Source organism: Bombina bombina, chromosome 5, assembly GCF_027579735.1.
Source record: "Bombina bombina isolate aBomBom1 chromosome 5, aBomBom1.pri, whole genome shotgun sequence".
In the NCBI taxonomy this organism is placed as follows: domain Eukaryota; kingdom Metazoa; phylum Chordata; class Amphibia; order Anura; family Bombinatoridae; genus Bombina; species Bombina bombina.
The window spans coordinates 1,003,445,026-1,003,459,405 of NC_069503.1; positions in this window are offsets into that span (position 1 = coordinate 1,003,445,026).

Here is a 14,380-nt window from a genome sequence, read left to right on the forward strand (position 1 = left end):
TAGACATGTAAAATTAAACTTTCATGATTGAGGTAGAGCATGCTATTTTAATAGACTTTTCTAGTTATTTATATTTTGAGAATTAGCATCAACTGTTACTGGCCCCATGTCAGCAAATCAAATTCGTTTTTTGAAAGGAACATGAAAGTCATAATTACATTTCCATCATTCAGATAGAAATTGCACACAAAAAATTAATAAATAAACTTTCTATTTTACTTTTTTTATCATGTACTTCATTCTTTTGGTATCCTTTGGTGTCCTTTGTTGAAGAGCATACCGACGTGGGATGTGCACGTGCGTTTCTTGAACACCATATTGCAGCAGCAGCTGTGTTGGCAGTATTGATAACTTGTCCTTTGTGTAAAATTTGTATGGTAAATTATTTCTATTTTTACAATACAGTAGTGAGTATAGAAAAAAATTGTGTATCATTCTAATTGCTTAGTAAATGGCACTGTGCCACAGATTTGTGTGAGTGTGTATGTGAGCAGAGTGTGTGTGAGTGTCAGTGAGCAGAGTATGTGTGCTTTATTCTCCAGGTAATCAATACATTTCCGATGAGCTGGTGCTTTAGTGCAGTGTTTCTCAACAATGGTCCTCAAGTACCCCCAACAGGCCAGGTTTTCATTATAGCTGAATCGGTGCACAGGTGAAGTAATCAGCTGATCAGTAACTCAGTGGTTACTAACTTGCTCTCACCCATCACCTGATTATGTCACCTGTGCACTGGTTCAGCTATCATTTAAATCTGCCCTGTTGGGGGTACTTGCGGCCCTCTGTACATGTGTTTCTCCATCGTATCATATCTAGTGCCTCACCAGCCTCTGACCTCACTGCACGTCACTGCGATACAGTATGTTCATTAAGCATGCCCCTACTATTTATGGATTTCAGTTATATATGTACATCTGAATGATTGTGATAAGCATCAATATTATGCAAATAAATTCGCCATATTTGTTATATATGTGAATGTGATGATGTACTAATACTAAGGATAACATATTGGTAAAAGTTTGAATATATATATTTTTTAGTTTGAGTGGTAGCTGCTGATCATAGATGCTGTTTAGACATAGTTAATAATTGTAGCAAATACATTTTATGTTTATGTATATATACAGTATATATATATATATATATATATATATATATATATATATATATATATATATAAATAAATATATATTGTTTCATTGTGCAACAAAGCAATCAAGTATCAATTCACCTGTGGGAAGCAAGATAAATAGGACAGGATCAATGCAGTAGTCATCGATTAATTGTGCCTGAGGAAGCTCCAAGTGACATAGGGTGAAACACGTGTAGCGGTTGTTGCCGATTTCCACGCTGTTTGGTTTTACAGCATTCTAACTCTCTCTAAACCCAGGAGCCTTTCGGATGTCTCCCTATGTGAGCAAAGGACGTTTCTATAACATACTGGTGAACGGTAAGCGGTGCATGTCAGTACACGGGGTGGAAGCGGTCATCTCATCACAATAGGTAACACGAAGTAGACGCTGTATGTAAAGCGCAGTGTGGTCTTAACCTGTATGACACGGAGGAGGTCGCAGTAACAGTAGCGTCAGTGTCTGTGATTAATTCCCTGTTGGACTTTACTATCTGTCCCGTTTGTCATATGTCAGCTTGCTCTATGAAAGAAGTAAGGGTATGGACAAAGCACAGGGTGAAGTGTGATTCTTTTTATGCCCCTTACAGTGTTTTTACTTTTGGCCGCTTGAATATATATTTAACTGGGCCACACAGGGAGCAAAAGCATTTATCGGAGGAACCAGTGGCCGTTTTATCTGCAAGCTGTAGTCCAGAATTAAGGACTTATTATTTGGATAATCTCCATAAATCTTTTTCATTATTATTTTTTGACTTACCGGCATAATATTGTATTAGGAACCCCTGTTTCTTGTGTAATGAATGAATTGCATATGCTAGTATCTTAGACCAATTAATGTGTGTTTTTAATATAATAAATAATATAATTTTCTTTCCACATTTAACATCACAATAAATTAGTATATTATCTATTAGATATCCGTGATTGTGTGTATTTGTAAATTTGGAGGCTTCTTTTATTTTTTTACTTATAAGGCTTAATATGGGGTTGCTGGACAAGGTTTACTTTATGGTTTCTTTTAGTATATATATATGTATATATATATACACTGCTCCAAAAAATAAAGGAAACACTAAAATAACACATCCTAGATCTGAATGAATTAAATATTCTAATGAAATACTTTGTTCTTTACATAGTTGAATGTGCTGACAATAAAATCACACAAAAATTAAAAAATGGAAATCAAATGTTTCAACCCATGGAGTTCTGGATTTGGAGTGACACTAAAAATTAAAGTGGAAAAACACACTACAGGCTGATCCAACTTTGATGTAATGTCCTTAAAACAAGTCAAAATAAGGCTCAGTAGTGTGTGTGGCCTCCACGTGCCTGTATGACCACCCTACAACGCCTGTGCATACTGCTGATGAGGTGGCGGATAGTCTCCTGAGGGATCTCCTCCCAGACCTGGACTAAAGCATCTGCCAACTCCTGGACAGTCTGTGGTGCAATGTGACGTTGGTGGATGGAGCGAGACATGATGTCCCAGATGTGCTCAATTGGAATCAGGTCTGGGGAACGGGCGGGCCAGTCCATAGCATCAATGCCTTCGTCTTGCAGGAACTGCTGACACACTCCAGCCACATGAGGTCTAGCATTGTCTTGCATTAGGAGGAACCCAGGGTCAACCGCACCAGCATATGGTCTCACAAGGGGTCTGTGGATCTCATCTCGGTACCTAATGGCAGTCAGGCTACCTCTGGCGAGCACATGGAGGGCTGTGCGGCCCCCCAAAGAAATGCCACCCCTCACCATTACTGACCCACTGCCAAACCAGTCATGCTGGAGGATGTTGCAGGCAGCAGAACGTTCTCCATGGCGTCTCCAGACTCTGTCACGTCCAGGGCCGGTGCAAGGATTTTTGCCTACTCAGGCGAAGGTGAATTTTGACGCCCCCAATCCCCCGCCACAACACCATAACACCCCGACAATGAGCCCCACCCCTTAGATGGCTCTGCCCATTAATTGCTATCTATCTCTCATATATATATATATATATATATATATATATATATATATATATATATATATATATATATAAAAGAAATAGGTAATAAGGGAGGGGGACATATCTTTTCCACATGCCTTATGCCACAATGTATTATGACTGCTTCCCTTCGTGAAGCAGAGTGCATACAGCCAATTTAAATAAAAGCTCTTGCCATTGCCTTTTTTCTTCACATTCTTAAGCAAAAATTATAAAAAGGTATATCCTTAAAAACTTTTTATAACCCCATTATGAAACTCATTACCAAATAATATGAAACTCATTGTCAAAACATGAGTCAGAAAGTTCTTCCATAGGGAAATGGTTTTCCTTTTGCAGTTCTGCTCAAATGAAATGTCCTAAAAACTATTTTGTTTATGAATAGTTAAACAAGGCAAGTAAGGGCTCTAACACCCCCTCCCCCTGGGATGTATTAGTCTTCAGAGAGATGCTTATCAAAGCACACAGATAGCATAGGAAGCTTTATGCTGTGTGAGTTAGCTGCTGGGTGATCTGCAGGGTGATGAGTGTTGTAAAACCCAAGGACAGTCTGGTATACATTATATCAATAAACCCAGTTTCCAATGAACCTTTTTCTGTGCATGTGAACAGTTATAAAGTCATTTTTTTTCAGGCAATACTATGATTCAAGTTCTAATGCTATGAACTTCCATCTTGTTGCTATCTTTATTGTAACTTCAGACTAATCTCTGCTACAAATCACAATCATGACAATGACTGCTAAAGGCTGACACGGAACCACTGCCTTAATAAATGGCATTCCTGCAGAGGAAGTAGTGCAGCAGATAAGAAAACACAGCACAAAAAAACTTGTAGGAATCCTATCCAGGGGAGGTTATCGGCTGCTACAGAATAAGGTGACCACGTGTCCCGTATTGCCCGGGACAGTCCCGCATTTTAAAGGTCTGTCCCGGGTCCCGGGCACCTTCATACATTGTCCCGGACTCCTGAAACTGACACTCTGACAGCATTGACAGCACTGACAGCAGCGCGAGCGGATTGACTCAGTGAGAGGTCTGACAGCATTAAGACTCTAGGGCAGCAAGGTGCAGGCTTCCCGCAGCGCACGTAAGAGTGGTGGTGACTGGTGAGACTCCTCCAGGCTCCTAGAGTCTAGACTACATCATCACAGGGGGCCAAATTCCAGAGCAGGCTGCAGACAGAGGCACCGGCGCCGCCCGCCAGTGGCTACCTGGCCAGTAAGTTGAGAGGGCTGCTTCCTTCCGGATATTAATTTAATTGTGTATTAATTTATTATGTATATATCCCCACGATTCCCTGGACCCCGATCCGCCCCCTCTAGTTGCCGCCACGTGCGGCTCTGTGTAGTCTAGCTCTAGCCTCTATCTGTAGGCTACTCTATACACTACCTGTCTATATAATGCGAGTGCAACAATGTGTGTGGAGTGGACGGAGTCAAGACTCGAGAGAGACCGGTGGAGGAGTGCTGTCACTGACACTGCCGTGCTGCCCTAGAGATTTTGGACTGGAGCCCAGCTGAGCCGGCCCGACAAGGAGGAGAGCGTGCAGTCAGACTGTCACATCTATCTGCATTCAATTCACCACAATCGCCAGGTGTGTGTGTATGTGACATATCATGATTATCACAGGGCTTGTTAGTTACTGTTTGTAGTTGTTTATTTTACACATAGCGCAGGTATCCAAGGCAGATCGTTTTACAGCCTGTGGTTTATATAAATAGTTTGTTGCTCCTTGCAGTATACCTTTCTCAGTGTGTTAGCAATTGCATTTGATATTTTTTTTGTGTATATTCATCATCAGGCACTGTGCATGTATGTGTAACTGCATGTGCCTCCCTGGTATGTACATCGCAATGTCCAGTTTGTGTGTAAGCAGTAGCACATACATTTTTGTCACAACGTGCCCTGCTTTATTGCATACACTCAATTTTGCATGTAGTATTTCTAGCAGGACAAAGGGTTATAGTGCAAAAGGTGTGTTTAAATACGGAAGAAATGTGTTTATACACATTTTGAACCCCTACAATACTTGTAGGGGTTCAAAATGTGTATAAACACATTTCTTCCTTATTTAAACACTGACATATGGCACATTGGCACTATGTATGTTATGTTGTAGTGTAGTCTGTTAGTTGAAATTGCCATTGCCAAGGGGGGCTTTAAAAAAAAAAGTTATTTGTTTAGAGATAGTTGAGATAACAAGGATTGCTCTCCCTGCAAGCTCAGCCCTTTAGATTGGATTGCTGTTTGTTTCATATTAAAACTAAACCTAAAGGAGCAATTTCTCTTCCTCTTTAAACTAGAGCTGATATAGTTTAGCTGTTTTGTTAACTTATTACTTAATATACATCTGTCATAATAACAGTTGATTGTGTATGTGTATAAAACACACTTTTGATTTTGGAACTTATAATATAAATTTTTTTGTGTGTGTATATAGTTGCTGTAAAGGAAGCAGTTATTGCAAGAACCCCAGTAATGCAAGTTTAACATAAAAGGTATTAAGCAGGTTGTGGAAAGTATGAGAACTCATTAAAAACAATGTATTAATAGCATAGCCCATCATTTAATCACATTGTTAAAGGGACACTAAACCCAATGTTTTTCTTTCATGATTCAGTTAGAGCATGCCATTTTAGGCAACTTTCTAAATTACTCCTATTATAAATTTTTCTTTGTTCTCTTGCTATCTTTATTTTAAAAGCAGGAATGTAAATCTTAGCAGCCAGCCCATTTTAGGTTCAGCACCATGGATAGTTCTTGCTTATTGGAGGCTTACATTTACCCATCTATAAGCAATCGTAACCCAGGTTCTCAACCAAAAATGGCCGGTTCCTATACATCACATTCCGGGGGGTTGCGGTCCAGAGGGGGGGCGGCCCTAGGGGGGGGTTGCGGTCCAGAGGGGGGGGGGCGGCCCGGGGGGGGGGGGGCGGCCCGGGGGGGGGGGCGTCCCTGAATGGCAGTTTGAATATGTGGTCACCCTACTACAGAAGGGTGACTGGGGGAGGAGGCCAGTTACCTGCAGCTGCTTTTGCCTTTTTCTTGTTGTTACATTGATTTAAGCTCGGCTGTCTATGGCTTGTTTTTCCACTCCCCTTTAGATCCGGCTAAATTTATATCCTTACACAGGACACGGACAGGAATTATTTTAACTACTAGTACAAGTTAAAATCATTCCTGTGTAATAATGTAAATTTAGCCAGCTCTAAAGGGGAGTGGGAAACAAGCAGTCTGCAGCTGAGCCTCAGTCACTGTAAGAAGAAGAAGTAGCTGCATTTAACTCATACTAACTAAACTACCATGCTCCGTTCAGAAACAACTTCCTAACCACAGATATACTTTATATATTGTGCTGACTCTGAGCATGCACGGTATATAGAGCATATCAGTAGTTTCTGAACGCAGCATGGTAGTTTAGTTAACTACTACTTACTTTAAATCAAACCTGTCCTGCTACTTCCTTGTCACTGTGCCATTGCCAATAAACACCAGAGGCAAACTTACCTGGTTCCTAGATCTTTTGGGTTGTGTTTTTAAATTAGCTGCCTCTGCCTGTTGCGCTCTTGCCTGTCTTCCCGCTCTCTTCCTAGCTATGACTGCTGCTGACTGGCTCCTCCCTCTTCCTCTCCGGTCATGTTCCTGGTGCTGTGACAGGTTAGGAACATGACTAGAGCTGAAGAACTTGAGCGTTAATGCTTGTAACAGCAAAATGTAAAAAAAAAAATCACAATGGTGTTTCTCTAATTTTGCGCCCTTCTACTGAAGCGCCCTAAGGCATCTGCCTAACATGCCTTATGCCAAGCGCCGGGCCTGGTCACGTCTGTCACATGTGCTCAGTGTGTACCTGCTTTCATCTGTGAAGAGCACAGGGCACCAGTGGCGAATTTGCCAATCTTGGTGTTCTCTGGCAAATGCCAAACGTCCTGCACGGTGTTGGGCTGTAAGCACAACCCCCACCTGTGGATGTCGGGCCCTCATACCACCCTCATGGAGTCTGTTTCTGACCGTTTGAGCAGACACATGCACATTTGTGGCCTGCTGGAGGTCATTTTACAGGGCTCTGGCAGTGCTCCTCCTGTTCCTCCTTGCAGAGGTAGCGGTCCTGCTGCTGGGTTGTTGTCCTCTTATGGCCTCCTCCACGTCTCCTGATGTACTGGCCTGTCTCCTTCTTGCCACAGCTCGCATTGATGTGCCATCCTGGATGAGCTGCACTACCTGAGCCACTTGTGTGGGTTGTAAACCATGTCTCATGCTACCACTAGAGTGAAAGCACCTCCAGCATTCAAAAGTGACCAAAACATCAGCCAGAAAGCATAGGAACTGAGAAGTGGTCTGTGGTCACCACCTGCAGAACCACTCCTTTATTGGGGGTGTCTTGCTAATTGCCTATAATTTCCACCTGTTATCCATCCCATTTGCACAACAGCATGTGAAATTGATTGTCACTCAGTGTTGCTTCCTAAGTGGACAGTTTGATTTCACAGAAGTGTGATTGACTTGGAGTTACATTGTGTTGTTTAAGTGTTCCCTTTATTTTTTTGAGCAGTGTGTATATATATATATATATATATATATATATATATATATATATTTAAACTAGACAACATTCAATAAATGCACAACTGAAGTTGAGGCCCTTGCTCATCCTATAGCTTGCAATCTACATGACTAACATAGGTGACATTATGCAGTATATACAATATTGAATATTAAAAAATATTTTTTTCCTTAAAGGGACACTAAAGTCAAAATTAAACTTTCATGATTCGGATAAAGCATGCAATTTTAAGCAACTTTCTAATTTACTCCTATTATCAATTTTTCTTCCTTCTCTTGGTATCTTTATTCGAAAAGCAATATGCTTAAGAGCCAGCCCATTTTTAGTTCAGAACCTGGGTTGCACTTGCTTTTTGGTGGCTAAATGTAGCCACCAATCAGCAAGCGGTAGCCAGGGTGCTGAACTAAAAATGGGCCGACACCTTAGCTTACATTCCCACTTTTTCAAATAAAGATACCAAGATAACAAAGAAAAATTGATAATAGGCGTAAATTAGAAAGCTGTTTAAAATTACATGCTCTATCTGAATCATGAAAGAAAAAAAATTGGGTTTAATATCCCTTTAATTATACTCAGCACTATACTGGAGAACATTTTTATATTATTGTAATTTTATTTAATTCCTGGTGATAGGAGGGAAGGATAGCAAGGGTTAAAAATGCAGCAACAGGATAAAATACTGTTTTAGTTTAAAAGAGTAGTTTATAAAAAATAAAATACTCTTGTAAAATAAAAGTTGTTTTTTTTACTAGAACATTAATTTAATGTAGTTCTGCTTTTTGACCATTTGTCTCTCTCTCAGGTTAAGTCTATATTTTGGTGGTGGGGGGGATTATTCTATTCGCTTGGATGTTTTTAATAAAATAGTGCGGCTTCATGAATCCACCTACACACCACAGAATGTCCCCCCACAGCCTCTAATGCAATTATTCTGAGTGCTAAGGATTACATGCAATGTTTATCACACATGTGTGTTCATTTTCTATGACAAATGATCTTCGATGGTTGGAAAGTACATAGTTTATAAACAGCATTCAGTAATTTATGAACTGTTATAATTTATTTGCGTGCAGGCACTTTTATTCAGTATTTACATATATATATATATATATATATATATATATATATATATATAAATAGACAAATGGCTTGCACTCACTGGACTTTTAAAACGTGCCTTTATTTGTGACGTTTCGGGGGCTGTATCCCCTTCCTCAGAATACACTATCCAAGGAAGCACGTACTGTTAGATAAGTCATAGTGAAAAACAAAACGTCCCAGGTGTTACAAAGAAAAAATAATTAAGCCGATATTTTAACAAGCACTCATGTGACCTAAATAATACAATTAGCAAAATGTATTTCATACAATATTAAAATAATTTATATATCAAGAGACAGACAGATATCTAGCTATAGAGAGATATAGGTCTAGGTAGGGGGATCTGCCCTCTCACCATTAAAGTACATAGCTGTTATGGTGCTGGTATAATAACCATAAGAAAATGAACTAAACTAACACACTCACTGGATTTCTGCAACAAGAAAAACAATCAGTACATTAAATTTCTTACATCTGAAGACGATCTCCCATTTTTCTTAGACAGTCCTAAAAACATCACAAATTTAATAAATTGATTTGAGTGCAACATTTATTTGATATAGACACCCACAGATAGAGAGAGATATAGAAAGATATAGAAAGATATATATATATATATATATATATATATTTCTTTTGCAAGATGTACCGAGTCCATGGATTCATCCTAACTTGTGGGATATTGTTCTTCCTGACAGGAAGTAGCAAAGAGAGCACCACAGCAGAGCTGTCTATATAGCTCCCCCTTAACTCCACCCCCCAGTCATTCTCTTTGCTGGCTCTAAGCAGGAAGGGTAAAGAGAAGAGGTGTTAAACTGTTAGTTTTTATTTAATCTTCAATCAAGAGTTTGTTATTTTAAATGGTACCGGTGTTGTACTATTTGCTCAAAGCCTCAGGCAGGATATAGATGAAGATTTCTGCCTGGAGGATGATGATCTTAGCATTTGTAACTAAGGTCCACTGCTGTTCCCACATGAGCTGAGGAGTACAGGAAAACTTCAGTGTGAGGAACGGTTCTTGCTATATAGCAATGAGGTATGTTCAGTCATTTTTTTCTGCAGAGACTGTGTTAACTCAGAAAGGCTGACAGTATCCCCTTTAGGGGAAGGGTAAGCAGTAATCCTAGGGTTAAAAGGTTTTACTAGCTTGCATAAAGGGCTTATTTATTTTGGGCACTCAGTTTGTATGTGAAATTGGAAAAAACGTTTGGGTGTTATGGGAGTAACGTGTTTATTGGGACTTTTACAGAAGGTTCATTTGGCTTATATTGGGGTTATTATAACCCACATTGCTTCAGGCAAGGTTTTTTGGTATTTGGGTAGGCCCCAGCCACATCGAGTGTGGTGGGCGGGGCCTATTTTCGCACCTCTGTTGCGCATTTAATTCTACTGGCAAGCAGCAAGAAACTTCTCCTGAGGCCCTGTTATTTATCCTGAGGGCCTAATCGAAGCTTTCATACCTTGCTATCGTTCCCTAAGGGCAGGTAGGGCCACAGCAGAGCTGTGGCAAGGTGCTAATAGGGGTTTAGAAGGTTCCATCTTTCTCAATTGTCTGTAAACCAGACAAAAAGAGAGGCGTTCTTATGCTGTGTAGAAGACCTCTTTACCATGGGAGTGATCTGTCCAGTTCCAAAAGCAGAACAGGGACAAGGTTTCTACTCCAATCTGTTTGTGGTTCCCAAAAAAGAGGGAACCTTCAGACCAATTCTAGATCTCAAGATTCTAAACCAATTCCTAAGAGGTCCATCCTTCAAGATGGAGACCATTCGGACTATTTTACCAATGATCCAGGAGGGTCAATATATGGTCAATATATGACCACCGTGGATTTAAAGGATGCGCATCTACACATTCCTATCCACAAAGATCATCACCAGTTTCTCAGGTTTGCCTTCCTGGACAGGCATTACCAGTTTGTGGCTCTTCCCTTCAGGTTGGCCACGGCGCCAAGAATCTTCACAAAGGTGCTAGGGTCCCTTCTGGCGGTCCTAAGGCCGCAGGGCATAGCAGTGGCGCCTTATCTAGACGACATCCTTATTCAAGCGTCGACTTTTCAACTAGCCAAGTCTCACACGGACTTAGTGTTGTCCTTCCTAAGATCTCATGGGTGGAAGGTGAACATGAAAAAGAGTTCTCTTATTCCTCTCACAAGAGTTCCATTCCTGGGAACTCTCATAGATTCGGTGGACATGAAAAATTTTCTGACGGAGGTCAGGAAATCAAAGATTTTAACCACCTGCCGAGCTCTTCATTCCATTCCTCGGCCATCAGTGGCTCAGTGTATGGAGGTAATCGGACTTATGGTAGCGGCAATGAACATAGTTCCGTTTGCTCGCTTACATCTCAGACCACTGCAACTATGCATGCTCAGACAGTGGAATGGGGATTATGCAGATTTATCTCCTCAGATAGATCTGGATCAAGAGACCAGAGACTCTCTTCTTTGGTGGTTGTCACAGAATCACCTGTCCCGGGGAATGTGTTTCCGCAGGCCAGCGTGGGTTATAGTGATGACGGACGCCAGCCTTCTGGGCTGGGGTGCAGTCTGGAATTCCCTGAAAGCACAGGGTTTGTGGACTCAGGAGGAGGCCCTCCTACTGATCAATATTCTGGAATTAAGAGTGATATTCAATGCTCTTCAGGCATGGCCTCAGCTGGCTTTGGCCGGATTCATCAGATTTCAGTCGGACAACATCACGACTGTAGCTTATATCAATCATCAGGGGGGAACAAGGAGTTCCTTGGGGATGATAGAAGTTTCCAGGATAATCTGATGGGCAGAGACTCACTCTTGCCATCTATCAGTGATCTATATCCCAGGGATAGAGAACTGGGAGGCAGATTTTCTAAGTCGTCAGACTTTTCATCCGGGGGAGTGGGAGCTCCATCCGGAGGTGTTTGCTCAACTGATTCAGCTATGGGGCACACCAGAATTGGATCTGATGGCGTCTCGTCAGAACGCCAAGCTTCCTTGTTACGGATCCAGGTCCAGGGATCCTCAAGCAGTACTGATAGATGCTCTAGCAGTACCCTGGTCGTTCAACCTGGCTTATGTGTTTCCACCTTTCCCTCTTCTTCCGCGTCTGATTGCCAGAATCAAACAGGAGAGAGCTTCAGTGATTTTGATAGCACCTGCATGGCCACACAGGACTTGGTATGCAGACCTGGTGGACATGTCATCGCTGCCACCATGGACTCTGCCACTGCAACAGGACCTTCTGATCCAAGGTCCGTTCAAGCATCCAAATCTAATTTCTCTGCAACTGACTGCTTGGAGATTGAACGCTTGATTTTATCAAAGCGGGGTTTCTCCAAGTCAGTCATAGATACCTTGATTCAGGCCCGAAAGCCTGTCACCAGGAAAATCTATCATAAGATATGGCGTAAATATCTTTTTTGGTGCGAATCCAAAGGCTACTTATGGAGTAAGATCAGGATTCCTAGGATTTTGTCCTTTCTCCAAGAAGGATTGGAGAAGGGACTATCAGCTAGTTCCCTAAAGGGACAGATATCTGCTTTATCAATTCTACTGCACAAATGTCTGGCAGATGTTCCAGATGTTCAGCCTTTCTGTCAGGCTTTACTTAGAATCAAGCCTGTGTTTAAACCTGTTGCTCTGCCATGGAGTTTAAATTTAGTTCTTTATGTTCTTCAAGGGGTTCCGTTTGAACCCATGCTTTCCAAAGACATTAAGCTTCTATCTTGGAAAGTTTTGTTTCTAGTTGCTATCTCTTCAGCTCGAAGAGTTTCTGAGCTATCTGCTTTAAAATGTGACTCACCTTATCTTGTTTTCCATGCTGATAAGGTGGTTTTACGTACCAAACCTGGGTTCCTCCCTAAGGTTGTTTCTAACAGGAATATCAATCAGGAAATTGTTGTTCCTTCTCTGTGTCCTAATCTTTTTCTAAGAAGGAACGTCTGTTGCACAACTTGGACGTGGTTCGTGCCTTGAAGTTTTATTTGCAGGCAACCAAAGACTTTCGCCAATCATCTTCTTTGTTTGTTGTCTATGCTGGAAAGCGTAGAAGTCGAAAGGTTACAGCTACCTCTCTTTCCTTTTGGCTGAAAGCCGTTTGGCTTATGAGACTGCTGGACAGCAGCCTCCTGAAAGAATTACAGCTCACTGCAAGAGAGTGGTGGCTTCCACATGGGCTTTTAAGAATGATGCTTCTATTGAACAGATTTGTAAGGATGCGACTTGGTCTTCACTTCATACATTTTCCAAATTTTACAAATTTGACACTTTTGCTTCTTCGGAGGCTATTTTTGGGAGAAAGGTTTTGCAAGCAGTGGTGCCTTCCGTTTAGGTTCCTGTCTTGTCCCTCCCTTCATCTGTGTCCTAAAGCTTTGGTATAGGTATCCCACAAGTTAGGAGAATCCGTGGACTCGGTACATCTTGCAAAAGAAAACAAAATTTATGCTTACCTGATAAATTTCTTTCTTTTGCGATATACCGAGTCTACGGCCCGCCCTGTCTATTCAAGACAGATAGTATTTTTTTATGTAAACTTCAGTCACCTCTGCACCTTATAGTTTCTCCTTTTCTTCCTTGGCCTTCGGTACCTTATAGTTTCTCCTTTTCTTCCTTGGCCTTGGCCATATCTGTATTCTGAGACTAACATCATATTGTTCAATACATAGTTGGGTGCTGGAACAATAAGGGTCTTTTTTTCTTTCTATTCAAATATTAATTAAATACCCTTACCGTGCACTACACTGAGAAGTGTGTCCTTATATAGGATACACAATATTTATTCTCAGTGTATATAACTGTGATACTTATTAAACTAGGGGTGCTGGTACAATCTATATATATATATATATATATATATATATATATATATATATATATATATATATACACACACACACACATGTACACATGTGTATACATGTTTACTAGTTGGTGCAAAAGTTACTGATCCAGAAAGGAAAAAGAAAATAAGCAAGAGAAATTATTGAAAAAAACAACTTTATTTTATAATTTGATACAGTTTGGTACAAGAAAATTCTTCATACAAATCATACTTATTCACACACTTAAGCTTAATACATTCAACAGTTTTCTGCAAATCTGGGAATTCTATTTCCCATTTAAAGGAACACTAAAGTCAAAAATAAACTTTCATTATTCAGATAGAGCACATCATTTTAAACAACTTTTCAATTCACTTCTATCAGTAGCGGAACGTTTATACTTTATTTCTATGTGGAGGTGGTCTTTGATTGCATTGATACATAGCCTTGTGTATCTACCTTTGTTATATCAGCTAGCAGGGTACTATATTAGTGGGCTGGTCAAAGCCGTGTATTCAGTCACACCCTCTTTGTAGTCGCAATAGAGGGTGGGTTTTCCCCCTGGTGAGGCAGTAGTCCTTTCCACGTTGAGGTTTTCCTGGTTCACATTGGCTTCCCAGGAGCTCTTTGTTGTAGACGTACCCCATGTGGCTGTTGTCCGCTATGATGTGAATCAGGGGCACTTCCGGTTTATGCTTCTGCATCTTGGCACCAATCACAATGGACTATCGGGTGTGTTTTTATGCTGAGGAGATCAATCACCTAGTGTGAAAGATAGATGTCTGTACTCGTATTTC